This window comes from Pelophylax lessonae (assembly GCF_965119305.1).
Source record: "Pelophylax lessonae genome assembly, chromosome: 10".
NCBI lineage: Eukaryota > Metazoa > Chordata > Amphibia > Anura > Ranidae > Pelophylax > Pelophylax lessonae.
This window is the reverse complement of record NC_138777.1, coordinates 111,856,542-111,880,976: the sequence shown is the minus strand read 5'-3', so window position 1 is coordinate 111,880,976 and position 24,435 is coordinate 111,856,542. Positions and strand designations below refer to the sequence as shown.

Below are 24,435 nucleotides of genomic sequence, written 5' to 3'. Positions count from 1 at the left end.
TTTTTTTTAGCAAAGACCCTAGATTATAAAATGGAGACTGTTGCAATACTTTGTCACACTGTATTTGCACAGCAGTCTGACAAATGCAATTTTTTTTTTGGAAAAAATATACTTTTTTCAATTAAAAAATAAGAAAACAATAAAATTAGCCCAATTTTTTCTACAATTAGCAAGATAACGTAACACTGAGTAAATTGTTACCTAACACGTCATGCTTCAAAACTGGGCACGCTCGTAGAATGGCCACAAACGTAGGTACTTAAAAATCTCTATAGGCAACGATTTACAAATTTCTACAGTTTACCCGGTTTAGAGTTACAGAGGAGGTTATTATAGCTCTCACTCTAACGATCGCGGAGATACCTCACATGTGTGGTTTGAACACCGTTTACATATGTGGGTGCGACTTGAGTATGCGTTCGCTTCTGCGTGCGAGCTCGGAGGGACGGGGCGCTTTAAATGTATTTTTCTTATTTATTTTACTTTTTATTTTTACACTGTCTCTTTAAAAAAAATGTTTTGACCACTATTATTCCTATTACAAGGAAATGAGCAGGACAGGTCCTCTTTAATGTGAGATTCTGGGTCAAAAAGACCTCCCCCCCAAAAAAAAGAAGTAATTTTTCAGTTGGGAGGAAGTGACGTTTGACGTCGTTCCAGTCCCCCAAGGGCATAGAGTCAAGTGGGGGCAATCTTGCCCTCACTCAAGTTCCTGCCCATCAGGCGAGGGGATCGGATAGTTTTCCCTGCTACCGATGGCTCTGGTGAGAGGGGGAAAACAACCAGGAAACGGCAGGAGGGGGGTGGGCACCTCTCCCACCACCCATAAAAGTGATCCCATGGCGATTCCGCCACTGGGACCACTTTTATGTGAAAGAGGACTGCTGGCCGTGTAAGAAAAGACCATTGCATAAAAGACACTAATATATTTACATAAATGTCTAGTCTTCACTGCCAATTTAGTCCAAAAGTGATACACAAAGTAACAGTTGTCAGTAGGTTTGTTTTTGCAAATATTTTTACAAGAATTTATTCATGTGTTGAAAATGGAGTTCCCCGCTGTACCACCCTTGTATTAAGGAGACCCTGTCACTAAACCTAAAGGCAGTCAGACAATCTGTATTAGAAGTACTTTAGAACCCTTACTGAACTCTTCACATGGAGTAACAATTTGACAGCAGTTGTGGAGTAGCAACGGAGCAATTTATCTGTAAACAAATTCAACCAATTTTAAATTCTTTGGCTAGGGTGAAATAACTATTTTATGGAAGTATTCCGATGCGTTAATAAAAACAAGTGCAATGCAAATAATACAAGACTAACATGAAAAACTACAAAAGAAAGCGTCAAGATATCCTATTGTAACTGGTGATGTTAATTTAACATTCAAGTATACAGTACATAAGGGGATGTTTGCAATCTAAATTAGTCAAGTATTTTATAAGCTTGTTAAGCAGAAATCACTCCCTTAGCTGGTATATACTAAGTGACGAGACATTAAAGGCCAAGATTTAAAAAAAAGACATTAAAAAAGCTTCTATTGGTTAAATGAAACAAAATCTTGTGTCTCTTTAAATGTATTTCAGAAGGGAATAACAGTGTTTAGTTTGTTGACATCCAGAATGCTGTCAGGATTCCATTTTGACTTTTATATTAAAATGTGCATTGGTGACTGCAAGGGCAGAAAGGCCATCCTATTCCTAAACTCAATCCAACTTGAAGAAGCCTCCTGTCGTTACGCGGCCTAGTGAGGCATCTGTGGGAGCACATCCAACTGGTCTAATTTGCATAATGATGAAGCTTTTGGAATTATGTTCTGTTTCAGATGGACAGGAGAAAATAAAATGCCCTTTGAACAGCTTGACAAAAAAAAGCATTGCCTTGACTTTGAATATTTACTCAACAGATATAAATCAGGCTAAATGAAGGTTAACCAGGGGCCTGATATTGCAGAATTAGGTGCCAAGCCCTAACATCATTCATGCTGAATGGCATCACATGTAGTGTATTATGTAATGGCCTCTATGGGGCATAAACCAAGGCATAGTTACAGGACCAACAAACAAATTTAGTCAGTCTACAATTATAGTAAATGTACAAAAGGGAGAAACCATAATCATGTCCAAAATATGAAGTGTGTGGGGTATTTTGTGCAGAGAAACAGAAAAAAAAAAAAAAAGTTAGGAGTAATTTGGGATCACGTAGTGAAACATTTTATCGAATGTTTGTGTATATATATATATATATATATATATATATATATATACATATACACACACACATACATACACAAACACACACACAAACATACACAGTATAAAAAACAAAAAAGAGAAATAGGAACATGAACGGCTGACTTTCATGATTAAATAGTCTTACTGGAACAGTTAATTAGGGTTTCCTGCCAAGCCAAAATTTGACATAGTGACACCAGAAGGGCCCATGCTTAAATTTGGTGGCACAGAAAAGATCGAATGCCTCCTACCTATTGCCCACCTGATTGAGAAGTCAAGAGTCAGAATTGTCCCTATGCCACTTCATTCATTCATTCATTCAATAAAGCTGTCCTTTGAACTAAAATTATTCTTGCATCAGTCTAACCCTCTCTTCTCAAAAATCGTAAAAAGCACACCTTCCTTATTACTACCTAGGTTTGGAATGATGTAAAGCCTTCTCTTGCAGCCTCCTAGGATACCAACTTCACATATCCCAGGAGGCTGCAGGTTTACAGACAGCAATAGAGAGGGAAGGACCTAGAACCCCATCATCAGCTGCAAGAACCTGGAAGAGACAACTGGCTCCTAATGCGAAAGACAACAAATATGGTGGCACAGGATCATATGTGCAATGGAAGAGAAGCAGGTGAGAAGAGAACAACACAGGATTCAAAGGGTTCCGAGTCATTTTTCACCATCAGGTAAGTGGCAACTAGAGATTATTCTGCCTCTGTCAATTTCCCCCTTCCAGCTAACTAGTTAAAAAAACATTTGCGCACATGTCATTCGGAATGCCACAGTTAAAGCAATGTGTGGGAACAGCTACATACCCATCGCTATAACTCTAAACATCATAGCATTGTTCCTCATCCTACTGGCAGACCCATGGATCCAGCTAGCAGCTAAACACATACCCCTCCTAAAACTGCCAATAGTGCATACCCTTACCCCTATACCCCATTGTCCCCAGGTGGCATTGTCTGTTGGAAAGTATTAGTAAGGCTGACCATACAATCTTATTCCATTTTCCTTTAGATTTACCAAAACCATGTAGAAGGTCAAATCTAAACACTGTCAATTTGTATGCAATCAGGCAGGCCCTTGCACTACATAGCTGAAGGTAAATCTACAGGAAATTGGATAAGAAAACTGTACAATGTATGGCCCGCCTAAGTATCACTACATTGATAGGAGACGGCACACAATCAAAGTATACAACTGGAAATGTGTTAAACTTTTGACATTTGTTGAAAAGTACAATTAAAATTTACATGTGCTTTGTACATTCTATATTTGTTCTGTATATGCCTGAGAATCTGCATCCATCCTATAACATTGACATCTGCACCCTTGCTGCTCTGCCCCTAATCTTTTCTCCTTTTTTCCTACTCATTTGACCATGATTCCTGGTTTATACTCTTGTATTTACTATATTCCTCTGCACCCACTCTCTGCTTTCCTCCGTGCCTGATTTTTGGCCACTACTCTCTTCTTGCACCCCACTTTTCAGTTTCCACTCTGATTGACACTTTCCTTCTCTGAGCCCACTCTCCTCCTCTTAATCTGCGTTTGTTCCTCTGTTTCTACTCCCCTCTCTTCTGCTGTAACTCGACTTTTCCCAACTGTCCTCTACTGTGCATGTTGTCTGGTCCGCATGTTTCCTCTTCATCACCCACTTTCCTTGTTTTGTGTTCTTTCTCACACAGATCCATACCCCAATCCAAAAGTTGATATCACTTCTGAAGTACTTGCAAAGCTGACTGTAAGCATTTCTTGCAAATATTATCATTATTAATATGCAGGATTTATATAGCGCCAACAGTTAATGCAGCGCTTTATAACACAAGGGCAGACAATACAATTAAAATTCAGTTTAATAAAGTAGGAATCAGAGGGCCCTTCTTATAATCTAAGAGGGAGGGTCGAGAGATACAAAAGGTAACTGTGGGGTATAGGCGGATGGAGAAAATATTAGTACAGTTATTATGTGGTTGTTAGGTGGGGGTAGGATAGGGCTCTGTGAAGACATGAGTTTTCAGGGATCGTCCAAAAGTGGACAGAGTAGGAGATAGTTGGACGGATTGGGGTAGGAAGTTCCAGAGGATGGGAGAGGCTCTAGAGAAGTCCTGGAGGTGAGCATGGGTTGAAGTGACAAGGGAGCTAGAAAACAGAAGGACTTGGGAGGAAAAAAAGAACGATTTAGTTGATATTTTGAGACAAGGTTAGTGATGTAGCTGGAGGCAGAGTTGTGGATGGCTTTGTATGTTGTTAGTATCTTGAATTTAATAGCACTTAGTGGAAGCTAAAGCTGTGTACTTTTGTATCTGCTGGCAGGTAGAACGGTTGTTTTAGTTTAATGTAAAAAATGTGCTCAGGATGGATGGGTGTTGAATGAAATCTCTGAGTCATGGAATGTCACTGTGAAGTCCAAATTGAAGGAAACAATATTTCATTGCAATAACAAAGCACTTATCCACAAGTCACTCCAGAAACACAAATACCTATAACATATTATCTATATTTGAGAAGAAATTGTATTGCTGGCTTTAGGTGTCACCCAGCAAAATGTACCATTATTTTCTGATTTAAATATTGGTGTTAACTTCACACTGGACTTTATAATGATTATCTGAATTATATGTACCAGAGATATTGTTGCATGTACCAATCTCTTATAATCACACTTTTCCTAGTTTATATTATTTAAAATAGACATGAGACTATGATGAATGTACACATAAGGACTGCTCAAAAATGGAGGGAGACAGGAAAGCACATTACAGATGACAGGGTGATGCACAGCTTTTACTTTGCAAGCATTTCACTGCACCTTTAATTTCTGCTCTTGTCATCGCTTACAGCTCCTTCCTGCATAAAGATAGTATTCCATCACTTTTTTTACCACTAGGATTAATGCTATAAAATGTCAGTTCCTACAGTGAAATTTATCAACATTATGATATACCATAGAATCTGCCACCACAGACAAATGTGCTACATTAAAAATTTGTCTAGGGTTCCCTAGAGACATTGGCCTCTGCAATTTCTATAACAGTTTATGTATTTATACCATTAAACAGAACAGGATGATAATTACGACTTCCTTTGCAGGTAAACAACAGAAATGAATACATTTGGGCTGGACTGAGAGGACTGACGAGCATTGTCACTAGCCTACAAGTCGTGAATTATGTTGCATATTTTTCTTTTTTTTCTTAGAGGGGGAAAAGTCTAAGCAAATATGAGTTAGCAGCAGGAAGCTAATAATGTGTCTCCAGCTGTTCTAGTTAACCTGCAAATGTGACCATCTGCACCTCAGGAGTACAAGGGAAGGAGAGCTGAGGGGGAGAGAGGAAAAGAAATGTAGTGAATATATCATTCGAGTACAGGCAGAATATGTGGGACCAGTGTATGACCTTGAGCTGTCAAACACTGTCAAAAATAGTTAGTAAAACTTGAATTGATAGAATATATATATATATAATTCCAATAAAGATGTAAACCATCTCTGCATGCCATCCTAACAGGATAAAATATAATTTTTGTACTCGCTACAAAATCCTTTTCTTGAAGTTCATTGAAAGACACAGGAAGTCTGATGCCAGAAAAGAGTAAGAGAAAGCAAGATAACACTCACATAATTGGTGAACAAGAACAGGGAAGAAAAATCCCAATCCAGAGACCATAAACATGGAAACTTGTTTACCTGATCCAACCAAATATCCAACCAATATCCTGGCAATGGTCATCAAAAAAGGAGATCCCATCAGAAAGCTGTGTTTGGCTATAGGGTCCCCAAGAACAATGTCCTTGTAGAAGATAAGAGCCACCCCCAAGTCAGAAGAAGGCTTTAGGCCTAAACTTGCCCAATCCCATTGTAGGTCCATGCCTAAAACAGCTGACAGGACTTATCCTGCAAAGGTGATGACTACCATGGAAGAACTGCAAACAAAAAACACAAAAAGGGCGCATCGACCTAGCGCATTATCCTCAATAATGGTTTTATTGTTGTAACATAATGTGTTTTTGTGGTTTTTGTTTGCAGTACTGTTGGACTGCCCCAGTCCTTTAGGGCAGCAAGACCATAGCCATCTGAGACGCCTTTTGCAAAGCCTTGTAGGAAGAGCAGTCGGGGAGCCTCGTTTTCTGAGCGCAGGAGAAAGGTGTGTCTTTCACCTTATTTTGTTTGTACCATGGAAGAACCCTTGGGATGAATTTGGGTTAGAATCAGTTACAAGCAATGTAACAAGGAATGTAACAAGGTTCGATCACACATAGCCAGCATGGTTAACTGGAGTAAGGTACATCAGAACTGCCCATACATCCCATAAGCAGGGAAAAGAATGTAGATTTCTATTCCAAATAGTAAGTTTTCCACAATGAGGGTGCCATGCAAAGCCACAACGGAAGACATAGGGGCTAGCCCCCTGCAGAAAACTAGGGTTGCGGGGGAGAGACTAAAGAGCCAATGCCCTGAAAGGATGCTGATCTTTGAATACACATCCTAACTGACCATAGAGGTCAGAGAATGCCTCTTGGGAGAGAAGGGGTTGGTGGGTCTGTTGGCTATCATGCAAATTGTTTGGACTTACAGGTCTCAAAAGAAGAAAGTATACTGTGGGGAAGAGAACAGTGACCAGGATGCAATATAGCACCTAAAAAGAAGTTATGAAGAAGCTGGAACAGTAACTCCTTGAATCGGTAGACCCAAAGGGTCAAATGTAAGTCTGCTAACCGGTATGGGGACACAGAAAGATGAAGGGTAAGAAAAAAAAAAAAAGAAGTGTTGGGGGTGAAGGATCAGTCTAATCTCAGAGAGAGCACAGGGAGTGCTCTGTGTATGTGTATATACATAAGTCCCATGTGGGAAACAAGCCAAGATGCCTCTAACAGGTCATTATAGCTAAAGCATAGGGATCCAGACTTCTGTAATACATGCTCTATCAGGAGAGGATCCATTGCCATAGTGGAGAGCTTCTTTTAAAGAATCTAGACTATTCTTCCATGTGCTACTGCAATGCCAAAGGCTTTGGACCTGGAAAGTGCTCTACAATTTCCCAGCCTCCAGAACAAAGTCTGTAAAGTGCCTTGCACAGAACCCAGTGCCCATGAGTAAGTTCCAGGCTAGCCAGGCAACATCATATTCAGTGGGGTCTGGCCAAAGCCTTTGGGAAGTCTGGACTGGCCTACAGTATTTTATGTTGCTTGTGCGCAAACCTTCTGTAGGTGGTTGTATACCTTTAAGGTGAAAACTTTCTGTATCCTTCAATGTACAAATATAAAGAAAGAAATATGTTTCAAAACTGCTCATCTCTGTACCTCTTACAACATATACGCCCATTTCCCTTTTACAGCATTTGGTTCTTATAAAATATTTGAAACAAATTTTTATTTACAGAGGACTAGAATTGTGATGGAGTCAAATGGTGTCCCTTACTCCCAAACTTTTTCATGGAAAAAAACTGTCATAATACAGTTTTATGATCAGTTTCAGTCAGTCAATTGAATCAATTTATTACAGGAAAACATAACCAGCATCACACTGTTTCAATACAGTCACGATTCCTTACACTCTACCACTGTCAGTCCTGGCTCTGTCTCTACACAGTCCACAGAAAACAATTTAGAGCCCCAGTTCAAAGTCCCCAACGATGTTGCACCCTCCATTACTTCCTCTTTAGTTCCCAGGTGTGCAGCCAACAGAAACCTTTGTTATGCTTGCATGCTTTACTCACCACAGCAGTTTTTTTGTTTTTTTACCTACCAAATAACGTTGCACCTAATAGATTGTAAACTTGTTTAGAGAGAGATTTCATAGATTTTAAGGTCACCAGTGTAACTTATTTGGCAGCATTTGTAAGATATTGGCTCTATACAAGTCAAAACCATAACAGATATCAGTGGGTAGAGCCATGATAAACAGGACTGATGAGCCTTGGTCCATTATACCAGTTATGCCTATCTAAGGGAAAGCTAGATGTTAAAAAAGGCAACAGATGGCCCAACTATAAATGACATTCAAAAGATGACAAACAGGAACATACGTAGGCCCACACTTCAAAAACACAATGCAATATTATAATCTTACAACAGAATACCTACTAAGGCCTATGGCTGCTTGGCCTATTGGGAGTAAAACTGGTACAAACATGTCTTAACCTGCTTAGGCTATCCTCCATTGTAATTTGTGCCCCATACACTGTCAATTTATCATACACCAGTGCTGATTTCAAAGACATCATATTATTAGTTTCCTATAAGCAGTGAGAACCAGCTTGCAACAGATTGAGGACTGGTTGAATATAATAAAAAAAAAAAAAAAAAAAATGGGCACTTTATTATCCTGCACTAAAGAAATGTTTTTGTTAATAGTCCTATCCAAGGAAAGGAATATGTCACAGCATCCTAGAAAATCACAACAGAAAAAAAGGCTCACCATTAAGGAAAACAGAAATAAGCTTGGCCATCATTTTTACAATAAAGTTAGCAGAAAATAAATGGAAGGGTTACTGTCTTCTTACTCCCTTCTATATTATCTTCTGCAAATGCCTTCCTGCACCTTATCTCCAGGCTGTCTCTGCACAGACGGCTATAACCCTTGGGCTTGTTATTTACTGCATTGCAGATTCATCCACTGAAGTTTTTTCTCCCTCTTCTCCAACCTTCATTTTTATTCGTTTAACACTGTACACAAAAGTCAGCAATCATACTATATATAGAGAAAGGAAAGGTGCTTATTGAAAAAGATTTGTTCTATCTTCTGACAGTCCCACGGGGCAAAAAAGAGAACAAACTCACAGTAACAGTCAAGGAATAAAAACTATCTCTGTTCATGGTGTATGTAAGACTGTGTTATAGTTTTGCTCTTACAGCGGTAGAATAAAAGCATTATGCTTTCAGGATCCAAGAATAACTAATAAGATGTGTATTCTACAGACATGATTTCTTCATACAAATTTCTTAAAAAAATATACACACTATTTGCATATTTCATAAAACAATTTTAACATTTTTAAATGTACAAAATATAATTTCTGAGATTCCTCTGCATATTTAAAGTAGATGTAAACCCTAACTGGTTGACATTTAATTTGCTGTGTATAAAACAATTACTGTGATTTTTCTTTCATTAATACCAGTTTCACCGTTCATCTTTGATGCATCTCAGTGATGCTGTCCTCCTGTAGCCACTACCTCTTTATATGCATCTGCCCCCTTGGTGGCTGCATGTTATTGCTCACTGCATTTTTTCTGACTGTGGAACATTCCTGCATAATTATTGTTGCTGTTTATAGTATCCACTGGAAGGGCATGATACAAGATCACAATGCAGGGGCATAATTTGGAGACAGGGACACAGAGTTGCCACTCCAAACCAAGAACCTTCATGTCAGGGTTACTTGGTATTATTTTAATGAAAGATGCAAATTAAAGCATACTAAAAATAATTAATCTGGATTTTAATGAATGAGTTTGCATATACTTTAAATATATCTTTTCCCGTCACGCCACCTGATACTTAAAATTAGGCTGTAAGTTCTCTGTGGTGTAAAAACAATTCAGGAGATTCTCTCAAATCCAGTGCCTATAATTTATTACATGGCAATCCCAAGAAATTAGAGAAATTAAAATGCAGCCATGCTGGGACTTCCACCTTATTATGTTGTGCAATCTATTTGTTTTTTATGTCATTGAACCTCTGATGTCTCATGTTTCAGACATTTGGAGCAGGTGGATAAGTGTTTAGGCCAGTGATGGTGAACCTTGGCACCCCACATGTTTAGGAACTACATTTCCCATGATGCTCAACTACACTGCAGAGTGCATGAGCATCATAGGAAATGTAGTTCCAAAACATCTGCGGTGCCAAGGTTCCCCATCACTGGTTTAGGCAAATCACAGTGTTTGTTAGCAGACCAGGTGGAACACACAGAGGAAAAAACGACAAGGTTACATTTAGGCCTGAAGAAACTATATATATTAGGGGACACTAATAAAATCCAGAAGTTCTCAGCAGTCACTTGATGATGCTCAGCTCTGTAACACCTGTACATCCAAATAACAGCAGTAGGAATACTTTATTTTGCTACAGTATAAACTTCTCACAAGTACAAACATTACGCCAAATTAAATGAACAAAAAAAATACAAGTTGGGAACTTAACAGACCAATTGCAGTTAAAGTCACCAGAATTTCATTTGGTCCCCCTGCAGTTTATATTTTTTCCCATTACTAACATACCATGCATTGTTCTGCACTCTCAGTATTGAGGCAGCCATCTTGGTAGGGTCAGTGTTTTTCTTCAAACAAGGATAATGGTGAGCAGTAGAGTAGTAGCACCAAATATCATTACACATTTCCTGAGACTAGTGGTCAGGCAGCAGTGTCTTAAAGTGGGAGTAAACTCCCATCTTGGACTTTTACCGATAGGTAAGCCTAAAATAAGGCTTACCTGTAAGTACTGTAAATATCTCCTAAACACAAACCTTTAGAATATATTTACTGTACATGCAGCTGGTGATGTCACAGCTGATACACAGCTATAAGGTTGTATGCACTAAGGTTGTATGCACAGGAGTGCCTAGGCACACTCACATATTAGGAAGTACACTGCTGTTTTACAAGAAAGTTTCCAAAACAGAATTTTAAGCCTAATTGGAGGCAACGTTAATAACAGCTGTTCTCTATATCATAGCAAATCTTCGCTTTTTGATTTCAGGCCTACTTTAACATATTTTATAAAGACATAGTGAGACTTAAAGAGGAGCTTCACTCTCTCAATCAACACTGACCATTTGTAATCCTTATACTGCTAGCATTAGTAAATTAAGAGGAATGAATTTTCTATTACTTGTTTTTAACTTTTTTTTTTTTTTACATTTCTTTAGTTACTGCTTTCTTTGCCTAGGCAAATGATGTCATGCATCCCAGGAGTCTTCAGGAGAGGAGGAAGGGTTTTCCTAGCTTAGCACACCCTCCCTCCTGCATGCTTTAGCTAACGGCAGATGGATTCCAGAGCGAAAATGCTACATTAATCATCTGTCCTTACTCAAGTTGGCCAAGGCTGGATGGGGGAGTTTGCTTTGAATGTTAAAAATTAATTAAATTGCATTTCTGGTTTGTAGTGTTTAAATGCAGTATAGTTCCACTTTAAGCCATAGTGAAACAGCTAACAGCAACTTTAAGTTATATTGTCAGAGAATCATTTAAAACTACTACATGATAAAAATGTATAAATCAAGTGTTACCATCAGTAAATTCCTAATGTCAAAATGTTCAGTAGATTCACTGATATAGGCAGATAATTTTATAGTTAAATCTCAACTTTTGTCAAGCTGAGCCCCTCCCATTCATACCCCCAAGCTTTCCTATTGGTAATGTGATTTATCATTACATGGAAAGACATACAGGGAGTATGCAGGTGGTTACGGACCATGCTTGACGTGTTCAAAAAACATTAGGATATGCCAAAGCAATTGAAATTTTAATTTGTCTAATCTTGCGATTCACACTATTCCATCCCATTGCAAAGTCAGCCATTTAAAACACTTTTTTACTGGTTCAGCTTTTCAGGTTCTCAAGTCACCGCTAATCTTGTAACTGGACAAAGAATTCTATTCTTCCCCTCTATCCAGTGAGCAGGGAGGTCACACCCAAAGTAGTAAAGGTGAACCAGGCAGCAGTTTAATAATTTTCATGGCTGTGCAGTGTGGTAAAAATGACAGAATGGTGGTTGAAAAATCAAAATTACTGGAAGGTAGAACTGTTAACAAAAATAGACTTTAAAATGTATATTTAGCAGTTGCCTGAAGTTCCACTGTAAAGCCGACCAGTCAGTACACCCTTCGGTACCTGCACCCTTTAATTGTTTTCTGAGACCACTAATAAGTAAAAAACCTGGAATGCTCTCATATGCAAATCTAGATTCTGGGTAGAAAGTTAGGATACGGCTGCCCTTTTAGACCATGCTGGAGCTACTGGTCTTCAACTCTGCAGCCTCAGTGACCAGTATGCAGATTTAAAAGTGAAAACTGGCATGTCAGTATTCGACTATCCACTATGAAGTTGACATTTTTATATTAGAGCCCTTCAGGTTTTGGGGCTCTTGTAGTTCCAAGAAGCCACTGAAAGGTATGTGTAGGCATTTTATTCATATTCCTATGACAGGTTCACTGTGAATATAGGATTTTTGAATCATTACAGTTCTTACTAAAGCTCACGCACTAAAGCCTAATTCACACTATTCAGTTTTTTTTTCAACCCAGCAGGGCTAAAAATGAAAAAAAAACTAACGGCTCTGGAGGAGCCACTGTACTAACAATCTGATGTAATTACAGCGATCTTTTCTGCTCTGCTATTGTGTTCTGACAGTTGGACGGTCCCCCCGCTAGAACACTCTGGTCAGCCGGTAGCCGATCGGCAGACCTTTTTTGGTCATGCCCCATCGCCAGAAGCTGTTCTGTCCAACCAGCTGCAGTACACATGGGCTGAATGTCGAATAGCTGAACCGGACAAGGCCGTCTGACATTCGACCCGTGTGTACTAGGCTTAAGGCACAACTATTTGACAGATTGTGTGAACATCTTAAATCCTATTAAATACTGACAATTGTTTTTATGTGATAGAAATCAAATGATAGTGACCAACTTATGCCACGTGAGGAACTTAAGCTTTGAAGGATAAAAGTATAGAGTATTCAGCAGGGAGATCTAGAAAACTAGTACACCAATCCCCAAATCCACAGGGATCTAAACAAATATGTTAAAGTCCACTAAATACAAAATATACTCCATAATCCACTAAATACTAATACTAGTGAATGTAGAACTCAAAGCAAACCTGACCTTATGATAAATATACAAAATTTTGTTTTTATTGGATGAATATCCTGGGTTTTCAGGCTCTAAAGTACACACAGGCACCTGTAGGCACAGCCATGCATGCTAGCTATTTAATACATTTAAGAACATGTTTGCTTTTCGTAAACGAAGTGCCCAGGACTGTAAGGTAAGCCTACATTATTATGTGTTTTATGCACCATAGGTAATATATGAAGAAGACATCACTCATGCTTCGGTAATCAATACAGAATGCCCTGGGGTTTTTAGGCTCTTAGGGTGCTTATGAAGATAGTATACAATGTACTCAGAATATAAGGTAGGCCTGCATTATTCTGTACTTTTTTGCACTATGGGTAATATTCGAAGAAGACATCACTCATCGTTCAGTAATCAATACAGATGTACAAGTTGGTGGGTAAAAACATGCCTGCTGGCATTTAAAAAGTAATGTAAATAATATATAACTGTCAACTTTCCCAATAAATTTAAGGAAAAAGAACATATTACCTAGTATGTCAAACTCGTTACCAGTGAAGATTTTGAGCTCTATTTAGAGAGTTTGGCTCAGTTGCTGGGCCTGGCATATGTACTGTATGTCAGATCTCTTATTACACATGCCAGACTGGCACAGTCATATTTTGCTAGAAGGCCTGGCAGACCTGTCTTAGGCTTTTCCATGCCATCAGAGTGAACTGCAATACCGTCTTGTTCTAACAAAGAATATGTAGAAATTAACCAGTTGGGGTTAACAAGTGTTAGAGTAGAACTGTTTGCTCTGGGTAAAGCTTTACCTAATGCAAGCAAACCAGATGTAAAAAGCTATGATTGAGGAAAAAAGGCACCAAATAAGTACTGCTACTGCAACTTTCTGAGCCTTGCGAGGACCACAAACTCAGCCTCCATTTTCCAGAATGCTAGGACATAGATATCCCTCTCTGCATGGTATATTACAATGTGCATAGCTGTAATTGGTGGCCAAATAAATTGTGGGTTGTGTCAGGCATATCAAAGTTCTGGTTGTATAGAAAGGTCAATTTGTATACCGATGTGGGAGCTCTGATGGTGCCATGAGAACACATTTCTAATTGAGATATTTGAAGACATCTCCTGTTGCCTGCTTTTGCAACCACAGCTCACTTTTATAGCATATGTAAAAAGTATTCTTTACGCTGTTATACATGAAGCTATTGTACTTATAGTATTATATGTTCCCTTTTGGTCTTCTTAAAGTGATACTAAACACACACTGGTTAATTTACATTGTCCCTTATATTTATGTATGTGGATGATGGCACTGTAATAATTTTCTTTGTACCTTCTATGCACCTTTTCCTAATCAAAATACAGCTGTCACATGACCCAGATCTTTCCCAGCCTGTCTGTAGGGAAACATAAGCAGGAGGAGCTTCTAGACCTCTGCTGCTGGTCACATGTTTAAAATAAAATAGCCTTTGGAATAGAGTAAGAAAAAAAAAAAAACTAATACCAATAAACAGTTTTAACCACTTTCAGACCGGAGGATTTGGTTGTTCAATGACCAGGCCCTATTTTGCGATTCGGTACTGCGTGAATGTAACGGACAATTGCGCGGTTGTGCAACGCTGTACCCAAACAAAATTGATGTTTTTTTTTCCCCACAAATAGAGCTTTCTTTTGGTGGTATTTGAACATTTGTGCGATTTTTATTTTTTGCGCTATAAACAAAAAAATAGCGACAATTTTGAAAAATAACAATATTTTTCACATTCTTTTATATGAAATTCTCAAAAAAAAAAAAAAAATCAAAATGTTTTAACATTTTAGGCCAATTTGTTTTCTGCTACATTTTTTTGCTAAAAAAAAATAGCAATAAGCGTATTTTGATTGTTTTGCGAAAAAGTTATTGTGTTTACTAACTGCGGGAAAGATTTATGTCATTTTTATTGTTTTTTTTTTTTTTACTAGTCATGGCGGCGAACTGCAATTTTTTGCGGTACTATGACATCGTGGCGGACAGATCAGACCCCTAACTGACATTTTTTACACTATTGGGGGGTACTAGTGACATTACTACAGTAATCAGTGCTAAAAATATGCACTAAAAATAAAGGAGCAAAATCAGGACCAAAGTCCTGTCACACCCACTCAGCGCTTAAGTTTTATGTAATCACAGACAAATGGCAATCACCACTTGAGGATGAACAAAACTAATGGATAATACACCCACAATATTCTGAAAAAGCTGCTGCTACACCATCAAATAATATCCAAAAGGTGCGTATATAAACCCAGGCCCATATATGCACTAGCAGCGCTAATGTGCTCTTGCTTCTAAGAGTAGCGAATATGTCAAAAAACAATCAAAAGAAATGAATATAATCAGGTATGATATATGTGAATCAACATAGATGTCCTGTTGGCTAATTAGCATGCAACGAATGATAATGCAAGTCTCTTTTTTCATGGCAATGGGAAAATTAGAAGTGTGTGGGCTAGTCCCAAGACAGATCCTCTTCAATTCACCGAAATACCACCAAGAGCCTTCACCACACCGCCGTGCTCCCCCTAGGTATTAAAAATGTACCCTTATGGCAAGGATCAAGTGCTTTGGACAAATCAAGTGACCCTCCACTTTCCAATGGCGATCCACATCCAGGTCCTGGCATTAGCTTGTCAATAAAGATCACCATGTGGATCGCCATTGGAAAGTGGAGGGTCACTTGGTTTGTCCAAAGCGCTTGATCCTTGCCATAAGGGTACGTTTTTAATACCTAGGGGGAGCACAGCGGTGTGGTGAAGACTCTTGGTGGTATTTCGGTGAATTGAAGAGGATCTGTCTTGGGACTATCCCACACACTTCTAATTTTCCCATTGCCATGAAAAAAGAGACATGAAACATTATCATTCGTTGCATGCTGATTAGCCAACAGAACATCTATGTTGATTGACATATATCATACCTGATTATATTCATTTATTTTGATTGTTTTTTGACATATTCGCTACTCTTAGAAGCAAGAGCACATTAGTGCTGCTAGTGCATATATGGGCCTGGGTTTATATATGCACCTTTTGAAAAATATGCACTGTTACTGTAAAAATTACACTGGCAGGGAAGGGGTTAACAGTATGGGTGATCAAGGGGTTAAATATGACCCTAGGGGTGTGATTCTAACTGTGGGGGGGTGTGGCTTGTGAAGTCATCACAGAGACATGTGATCCTTTATAGCAGGATCACATGACATCTGTGATAACTTCAGGGAGAAGTACGGAAGGCTGTGTTTACATCAGCCGTCCGTCCTTCTCTGTCAGAGGCGGGAGATCGCTAGTAGCCGGCGGCCATCGGAGCCGCCTGTCACACACACTAGCTTCCCCACTGAAGAGCGGGGGCAGGAGCCTGCCTTCAGCTGCGTGCGATCGCCCCCTAGCTCCTCCCAGGCGAGCGCCTTACATGTACGAGACTTTGCCTGGGAGAGCCAGACTGCCGCCGTACGGTGTGCGGTCGGCAAGTGGTTAAATTGTCATACAGATATATTTTTTAAATAAATTATTATTTTTTGGCAATACCTTAGTGTGGACAGATTTCTGCAAGTTACAGGCTGTGTCACGCCCCTCCAGCCTGTTTCTTAGAATAAGAGGGAGGAGAAGCCTCCGTCAATCTACATGTAATATCCCACCCCCATTGTGTTTAGCTGGATAGTGTGCATACTGAGTGAGTATAAACAGCATGTAATACACCATTTATTCATAGTTTTTTAGGATGTGGGTTTAGTGACACTTTCATATACCACTGAATGCGTTCATATCTTGAGCTACAGAACGCTGAATTCCTTTGTTGCAGAAAAGAGGCCAGTGGGAGGGATTTAGTAGTGTAGCAAAAGACAAGTGGGTGAGACTGATACCATTTAATCCAAAAAATGCTGGGTTGTCAGCCAGATCAAGAAATTAGAAGCAGAGTGTATTTCTGTTACATCACCAGGTAATTACTTGCAGTGTCTTTAAAGGGATAAAACATGTACAAATGTGCTAGCGCTTACGCTAATTTATGTTATTTTTTTCCTGCCTTGACAAACATTTTAAACAATTTAGCCTGAAACACATTGCAGTGAGCAGCAATAGCCTAATTATAATGGCCTGAAGAAGAAGCGCATGCTCCGCAACGTGTCAATGTTTACATCTGTGCCTTGTGACCAGGAAGTGACGTCACGGCCTGTTGGAGCTGTTCCCCTGCGTTTCACAGACCAGGGAAGCCTTGGACTACCTCCCAGGAATCCCCTCACCGTGTCAGCCAGAGAGGACACCGCCATCTAGGACCCCCAGGACTGAGATGCACAGACGTCCACATTTATTTGAAAAACTTTTTAACAAGCTTACCCTTGTGAGTAAGTTTTTATCACGTTTATATTAAATTTGTTTCCTGCTGCACTTAGAAGGCGCTGTGCTTTTCTCTTCCAATTGTGACACTGTTCATATACACGTTCAGCCTGCTCCCTCATCTCATCTGCCCTTTACCTGACATAAAGCTGATGTACACAAAACTGTTAATGAAAAGGTATGGCCTATGGCAACTATTAAATCAAGCCCTGGTGAGTTGTGCAAACTATTAAAAAAGTAAATTAAAAGTAAATCTGACATTTTGCAGCACTTTAAGAGGTCACATTTTACCTCCCAACCTCTCCAATGCTCTTTTTTTTTTTTTTTCTTTAAGACAATACAGATTATTGGAATTGGAATCTGTATTGGAAAATGAGAATAGCCATTACAGTAAAGGACCAATAGAGAGGCGAGGGCAAGACTATATTCACTTTTTGGGCCCATTGAGACCTAGACATTCCAGTTAAGCATGGGCTTTTCTGCACTTTGTTGCTATGAAAATCTATCATGCAGGGTAATGCAAAATCCCTGCGCACATTGCCAGGGCACCTCAACAAAAGTGAACCAGTTGTGAATTGTGGTGTGATGTTGTGAAAGGAAAGTGGAGTTTTCTTTTTCTTAGCGTACTAAAATATGTTGCCAGCCTATGAAAAATTAAAAGGTTGCCTTAACGCAACACATAGGGGTCTTTTTAAAAAAAAAAAAAAAAATTGCTGTGTGAGTGTCTGAGCATTCATACAGCCATCCCAACTAAACCCTGTAATGTATAATATGCGTATTTCCTTACAACCATCAGTTCCATCTAGTGGCCACAATGTAGTATTTTCCTGATTGAGGTATTTCATGAAAATACCACATTATGGCCACTAGGTTGACCTGATGAAAATAGGAAATACACATATTGGTTACATTACAGGAATTTTTTGTCACAGCTATACCAATGCTCAAACATTCCCCCAGCAATTTTTTTTATAAATAAACCCCATAGAGTGAATCTGGCTTAACAGGAACGCTGAGATTATTACTATACTCTTGGATTTACAATTCATTTTGAAATTATTATTTTTATATAGGATTATAATGAAATGAAGTCTTTACAGAAAAACGCTCGTTTATACATAATTTATCATCATAGAATTATTTTGAACTGTCAAAGATTGTGACAGGTTTAGTTTAAATTGATAAAATGCATGATAAATTCAAATAATTTGTTTTCAATACTTTTGCACTTTTCTATTTTTGTTTTTTTTTGCTTATGCGGTTTTCTTCTCTAGTAGATTTTCACCACGTTTATGTACATTGACACCCATATACATACAGTAGGTGTGCCTTCAGTTACAAGTGCATATGCAAGCAATAGCTGAAAAGCAGACTAGGTTTTTGAATACTAAAATAAGGTTTATGAACTCCCTTAATCACAGAAAGCATTCATACCTGACAGGTCTGATATATGGTAATTTACTTTCTTACTAAAACACATGATAAAAGATAAAATATCAGCAGCCAAACACACTTGGTTAAAGCGTAAGAGTAAAATAACTTACATCAAATCAGTGTCAATAATCCACAAGCCAAGAAGGAAAAATAAATACATTGCTTGCAATCATTGGTTCTCCCACAAGAGAGCACTGCAACCTGAACAGTTATAGTCCCTCTTTAATAAATGCCTGGCATCCTTGCAGACTGCTATATAACTCAAAAATTATAATTAAAATGTCTTAGCTCCCGTATTTATAGTAACAGTTAAACTACTGTGCTTTCTCCAAGTCAGAGTCATTTACTTGAGAACAGCACACTTTATGGTGAACAGATCTTTGAAACTGTACCACTGGGATATGGTACAGCCACGTGTAACTCAATATATGTCAACAGCTGTAAAAATATTGGTAGGCGGAAGGGAAAAGGGGGAAGAAAAAAAAAAAAAAAAAAAAAGATCCATGAAAGACTGACCAAGTACCCCGGCCTCTAGTGCACACTATTTTCACATTTCCCCCCCCCCCCCCCTCCGCATTATCCCCCCTCGAATAATTGGGCAATTGCAGCAACAGCTATCATAAGAAGCCAAGTTGTCTTTGAGGTTGGATGATCAAAAAGGTTCTAAATGAGAATGATTTCGATGTAGGAGGCCTCACAAGTGACCAAGGCTCTTCTCTGTAGCAGAAGGGCTTGTTCTAATCTTACCAACTGCACGCTTTCGTCAGAGCATATTCCCAGGGAGTTCAGAGCTCCCCAGGGCAAAGCTACAGTAAATTCTGGCTAATCCCCTCAGCATACAAATGAACCCCTGGTAGGAGAGGATGCAGGGCCAACGCAGCTTATATATAGCGATGGATCTGCCAGGTTTAAGCTTCAGCTAAACAAACAAAATGGTGCTATTTTCTGCATTTTATTTTCTGGCTATTCAACAGAAATGCCTTTACAAACAACATTACAGAGAACAGAGAAGCATTAAAAGAATTTGCATATTTCTGTGTACTGAAATTCTTTGCTTAATATTTTTTTTTTCCATTGCTATCTCATATAAATACATTATTGGATATTACAGCAGTGCATAGTGCAGTAACCTATATTCACTAGACAGTTTTTATCAGGCATTAGTGTGCTAACAAGGAATAATGTCTATTAGTTCCCTTGGCCTTATTATGCCTAATATACAGTGTGTGCTATATCAACACACAAACACATAGTGTAAAAAAAAAAAAAAAGATATATATATATATATATATATATATATATATATATATATATATATATATATATCTATATATACACACACACATTCATACACACACACACACTATATATAATTCTTTTTTTTTTCTTTTCATACATACAAGTATAATATGCAAAGATTACACATGTAAAGATTAAGCATGCAAACACTCCATACACAACAAGCAGGAAACGTGCTCTGATTATTCTGTCGTATTCTAACTACTGAAAGCCTAATTACCTATGTAAACTAAAATATAGTTCAATACAGAAGGATTAACCTCATAACATATATACCCAGCTATCTTTCTTCACAGACTTCAGAATCTGACATTATTGTTTAAATCCATGGTAATTCTGTTGGCAAGTAGCCCGAAATCACCAAGGACCAAACAATATTTATATGCATTTCTGATAATTGCACAGGGTCTTGGAAAAAAAATTGCAAGCACTGATTGTGGGGTGAACATAAACATATAATGCTTTGTGTGTATATACAGCGGGTAAAACAAGTGAAAACCTCATCATTTTTCTATGTAATTATATTTCGAAAGGTGCTATTGACATTACATTTTCACAACATGTTGGTAACAACCCATGCAATCCATACATACAAAGAAACCAAAACAAATACGTTCAGAAATAAAGTTATGTGTAATAAAATGGAAGGACAAAGGAAAAAGTATTGAACACATGAAGAAAGGAAGGTGCAAAATGGCAAGGAAAGCCAAGACACCAGCTGAAATCTATCAGTAATTAGAAAGCAATCCTGCCCCTTGTCAGTGCAAATGAATATCAGCTGGCTTAGTCTCAACTGATGGCCGATAAAAAGAGGTGTCTCATTACCAAGGTGTTACACAAGAAACAGCTCATGATGGGCAAAATCAAAGAGCTTGCTCAAGACCTTCACAACATTGTTGCAAAATACACTGATGGCATTGGTTACAGAAGGATTTATAGACTTCTGAATAATCCGGAAGTGGAAAGAACATCATTTCAACATAAACTGGCCATGACCTGGTGCTCCTCACAAGATTTCTGACAGAGCAGTAAAAAGAGTTATCAGAAGAGTTGTCCAAGAGCCAAGGACCACTTGGAGAGAGCTTCAGAAAGACCTGGAATTAGCAGGTACAATTGTTTCAAAGAAAACACTAACTAATTCATTCAACTGCAATGGCCTGTATGCACGCTCACCACGCAAGGCTCCACTGCCGAAGAAAAAGCATGTTGAAGCTCCTTTAAAGTTTTCTACACAACGTTTAGACAAGCCTGTGAAATACTGGGAGAATATAGTCCGGTCAAAGGAGACCAAAGTTGAACTCTTTGGATGCCATAATACACACCATGTTTGGAGGTCAAATGGGACTGCACATTCCCCCAAAAACACCATACCAACAGTGAGGCTTGGAGGTGGGAACATCATGGTGTGGGGCTGTTTTTCAGCATAAGGTACTGGCAAACTTCATGTCATGAACGAAGGATGAATGGAAAAATGTACCGAGACCTTCTTGATAAAAATCTGCTGCCATCTACCATGATGATGATGAAACAAGGATGGACATTTCAGCAAGAAAATTATGCCAAACATAAAGCCAAGGAAGCTCTCAACTGGTTTCACAGAAAGAAAATAAAGCTGTTGGAATGGCCCAGCCAAATACCGGACTTTAATCCAATAGAAAATCTAAGAACTAAAGATCAAAGTTTTTTTAGAAGGGGCCCACAGAACCTTAAAGATTTAAAAACTGTTGAAGAATAGGCCAAAATCACACCTGAGCAATGCATGCAACTAGATTCTCCATACAGGAGTTACTTTTTTCCTCATCAGTCCATTTTATTACACAGAACTTAATTTCTGAACCTATTTGTTTTGGTTTCTTTGTATGTATGAATTGCATGAGTTATTATTGACATGTGGTGAAAAATTGGATTTTTGACTTACCATAAAATCCATTTCTCTGATATTCATTGACAGACACAGCTCCTGATATTCATAACCATTGGGTTATACTGACCCCTACTGGAGTAGGACACTAGGCATAAAATAATTCTGGCTACACCCATGGGCAGTCCCTGGGGGTATACTCCCTCTCTCTGCTATACCCACACAGTTTTGTTACAAGCAGTGTCAGGAGAATTATAACTCCACAGAGGGGTGGGTGCTGTGTCCATCTATGAACATCAGAGAAGTGGATTTTACGGTAACTCAAAAATCCCATTTTCTCTTTCGTTCATTACCAGACAACTCCTGATATTCATAACTATTGGGATGTCCCAAAGCAGTGAAGGGTTGGAACAACAAAAAAATTCCCAAGGCTAAACATTAGCCAACCAGGCAACAGGAGCTCAACCAAACAACTGGAGCCCACTTGAAAAAAAACAACAACACACCCTCATAGAGGATCAGGTCCTCTTAAAGAGCAGCCTGCAAAACCTTGCGGCCAAAAGAAGCATCCGCAGATGCCAGCACATCCACTTTAGTGGATGGTGGAGAGGGCTGGAACAAACTGTTCTGCCCACCTTAGAATGCGGGCTACCTCCAGAGCCGCCAGGACACTTCTTGTGCCCCCTTGGTGATTGACATAAGCCACGGTCATGGCATTGTCCGAATGTATGCACACTGGACAATCCTGAAGACGATCTGTCCAATGGTTCAGACACAGTATGATCCAGCGTCCAGATCCCCTGAGCAGAATGCTGAGCAGAATGCTTGCTGAGACAGGCTTGCATCCCTGGCTCTCCAATACAAAGGGAGGAAGGAATTTCCCAGCCAGAAGCGCCGAAGAACAAAGCCACCATATCAGGGACTCCTTTGTGCCCTGACTCAGCTGGATCGGATTGTCCAGAGACTGCGGAGCAGGGATGAGCTTCGCATTCGAGTCGAATGTAAGTTCGACTCGAACATCGGGCATTCGTGTGTTCGCTGAACACACAAACAAATGGGGTACTCGTGGGAACTTCCGCCGTTGATGGGCACCCCATAATGCACTGCGCTGGTGTAGTGTATAAATTACTGATTGATGACTGGCCGGGTGCCTTTAGCCCATCATGGTTCAGGGGCTAAGTCCATGCCCCACACTATATAAAGCTGCTGCTTATATGGCAACCAAGTATAGTGTGTTAGGCGAGATAGGAGTGAGATTAGGCAGGCAGTTAGTGGATTGCGCATTGTATCTAGTAATAGATCAGGCAGTGTAGTATATATATATATATATATATATATATATATATATATATATACATACACACACATATATACATATCAGTTATTGCAGGATATAGATCAAGCAGTGCAGTGTAGTGTAGAGGCTGATTCTTATGTCATTTAAACTTGCTTGTGGCTGTAATTTATTTTACAGCTCCCGGCAATACAGATAAAAAAACATGAAAAAAAAAATGGCGTCCCCCCCCCCCCCCAAAAAAAAATCCATACTATACCCTTATCCGAGCAAGCAGCCTGGCTGGACAGGATAGGGCGGGCGAGCGAACGCCCCCCCCCCTCCAAAACCATACCAGGCCACTTGCCCACAACATGGGGAGGGTGCTTTGGGACTCCCCCTATAGCACCTTGTCCCCATGTTGATGGGGACAAGGGCCTCTTCCCGGACAACCCTGAGCTGTGGTTGTCGGGGTCTGCAGGTGGGGGGCTTATCGGAGTCTGGAAGCTCCCTATAACAAGGGGGCCCCCAGATCCCGGCCTCCCCTCTATGTGAATGGATATCGGGGTACATCGTACCCCTACCCGATCACCAAAAATGTGTACAAAAAAAATAAAGACAAAAGCCAGTTTTTGACAAGCCCTTCAATAAAAAAATAGTGTCCCCCGATGTAAATCCATCGTCAATCACTTTGCCCACCACACCCAAAAAATAGGTGTCGTCACACACTTCCGGCGTAATGAGCTGCTGGAACTGTGACAGCTCTTTTATAGGAAAGGGGTGGGGACGTATGAGGCGTCTGAAGAGGCAGGAGTTTTTTTTTTTTTTTCTATTTTTCGGGTGCGGCGGCGGGCGATGTGATTAAGGATGGATTTACATCGGGGGATACTATTGTTTTATTTTTTTATTAAAGGACTTGTCAAAAGCTGGCTTTTGTCTAATTTTTTTTGTACACTTTTTTGGTGAATGGGTAGGGGTACGATGTACCAGATATCCAATCCTATGGGGGCGGGATCTGGGGGTAACATCAAAGTCACACCAAGTCACAGGGTAAAGTCGCAATGGAAATCGCATGATTTTTTAAAGTAACACAAATGTGAATGGACATATTTAATTTGATTTCTTTTAAACCAGAGTCCCTTTAATTTAATGTTTTAC

At 39.3% G+C, this 24,435-nt stretch overlaps 1 protein-coding gene across 1 annotated transcript in view; it reads right to left on the bottom strand.

Moving 5' to 3' along the window:
* ZNF423 (zinc finger protein 423) overlaps window positions 1-24,435 on the bottom strand; it is a 394,330-nt gene that overhangs the window by 83,892 nt on the left and 286,003 nt on the right. The gene's annotated exons all lie outside the window — the stretch shown is intronic.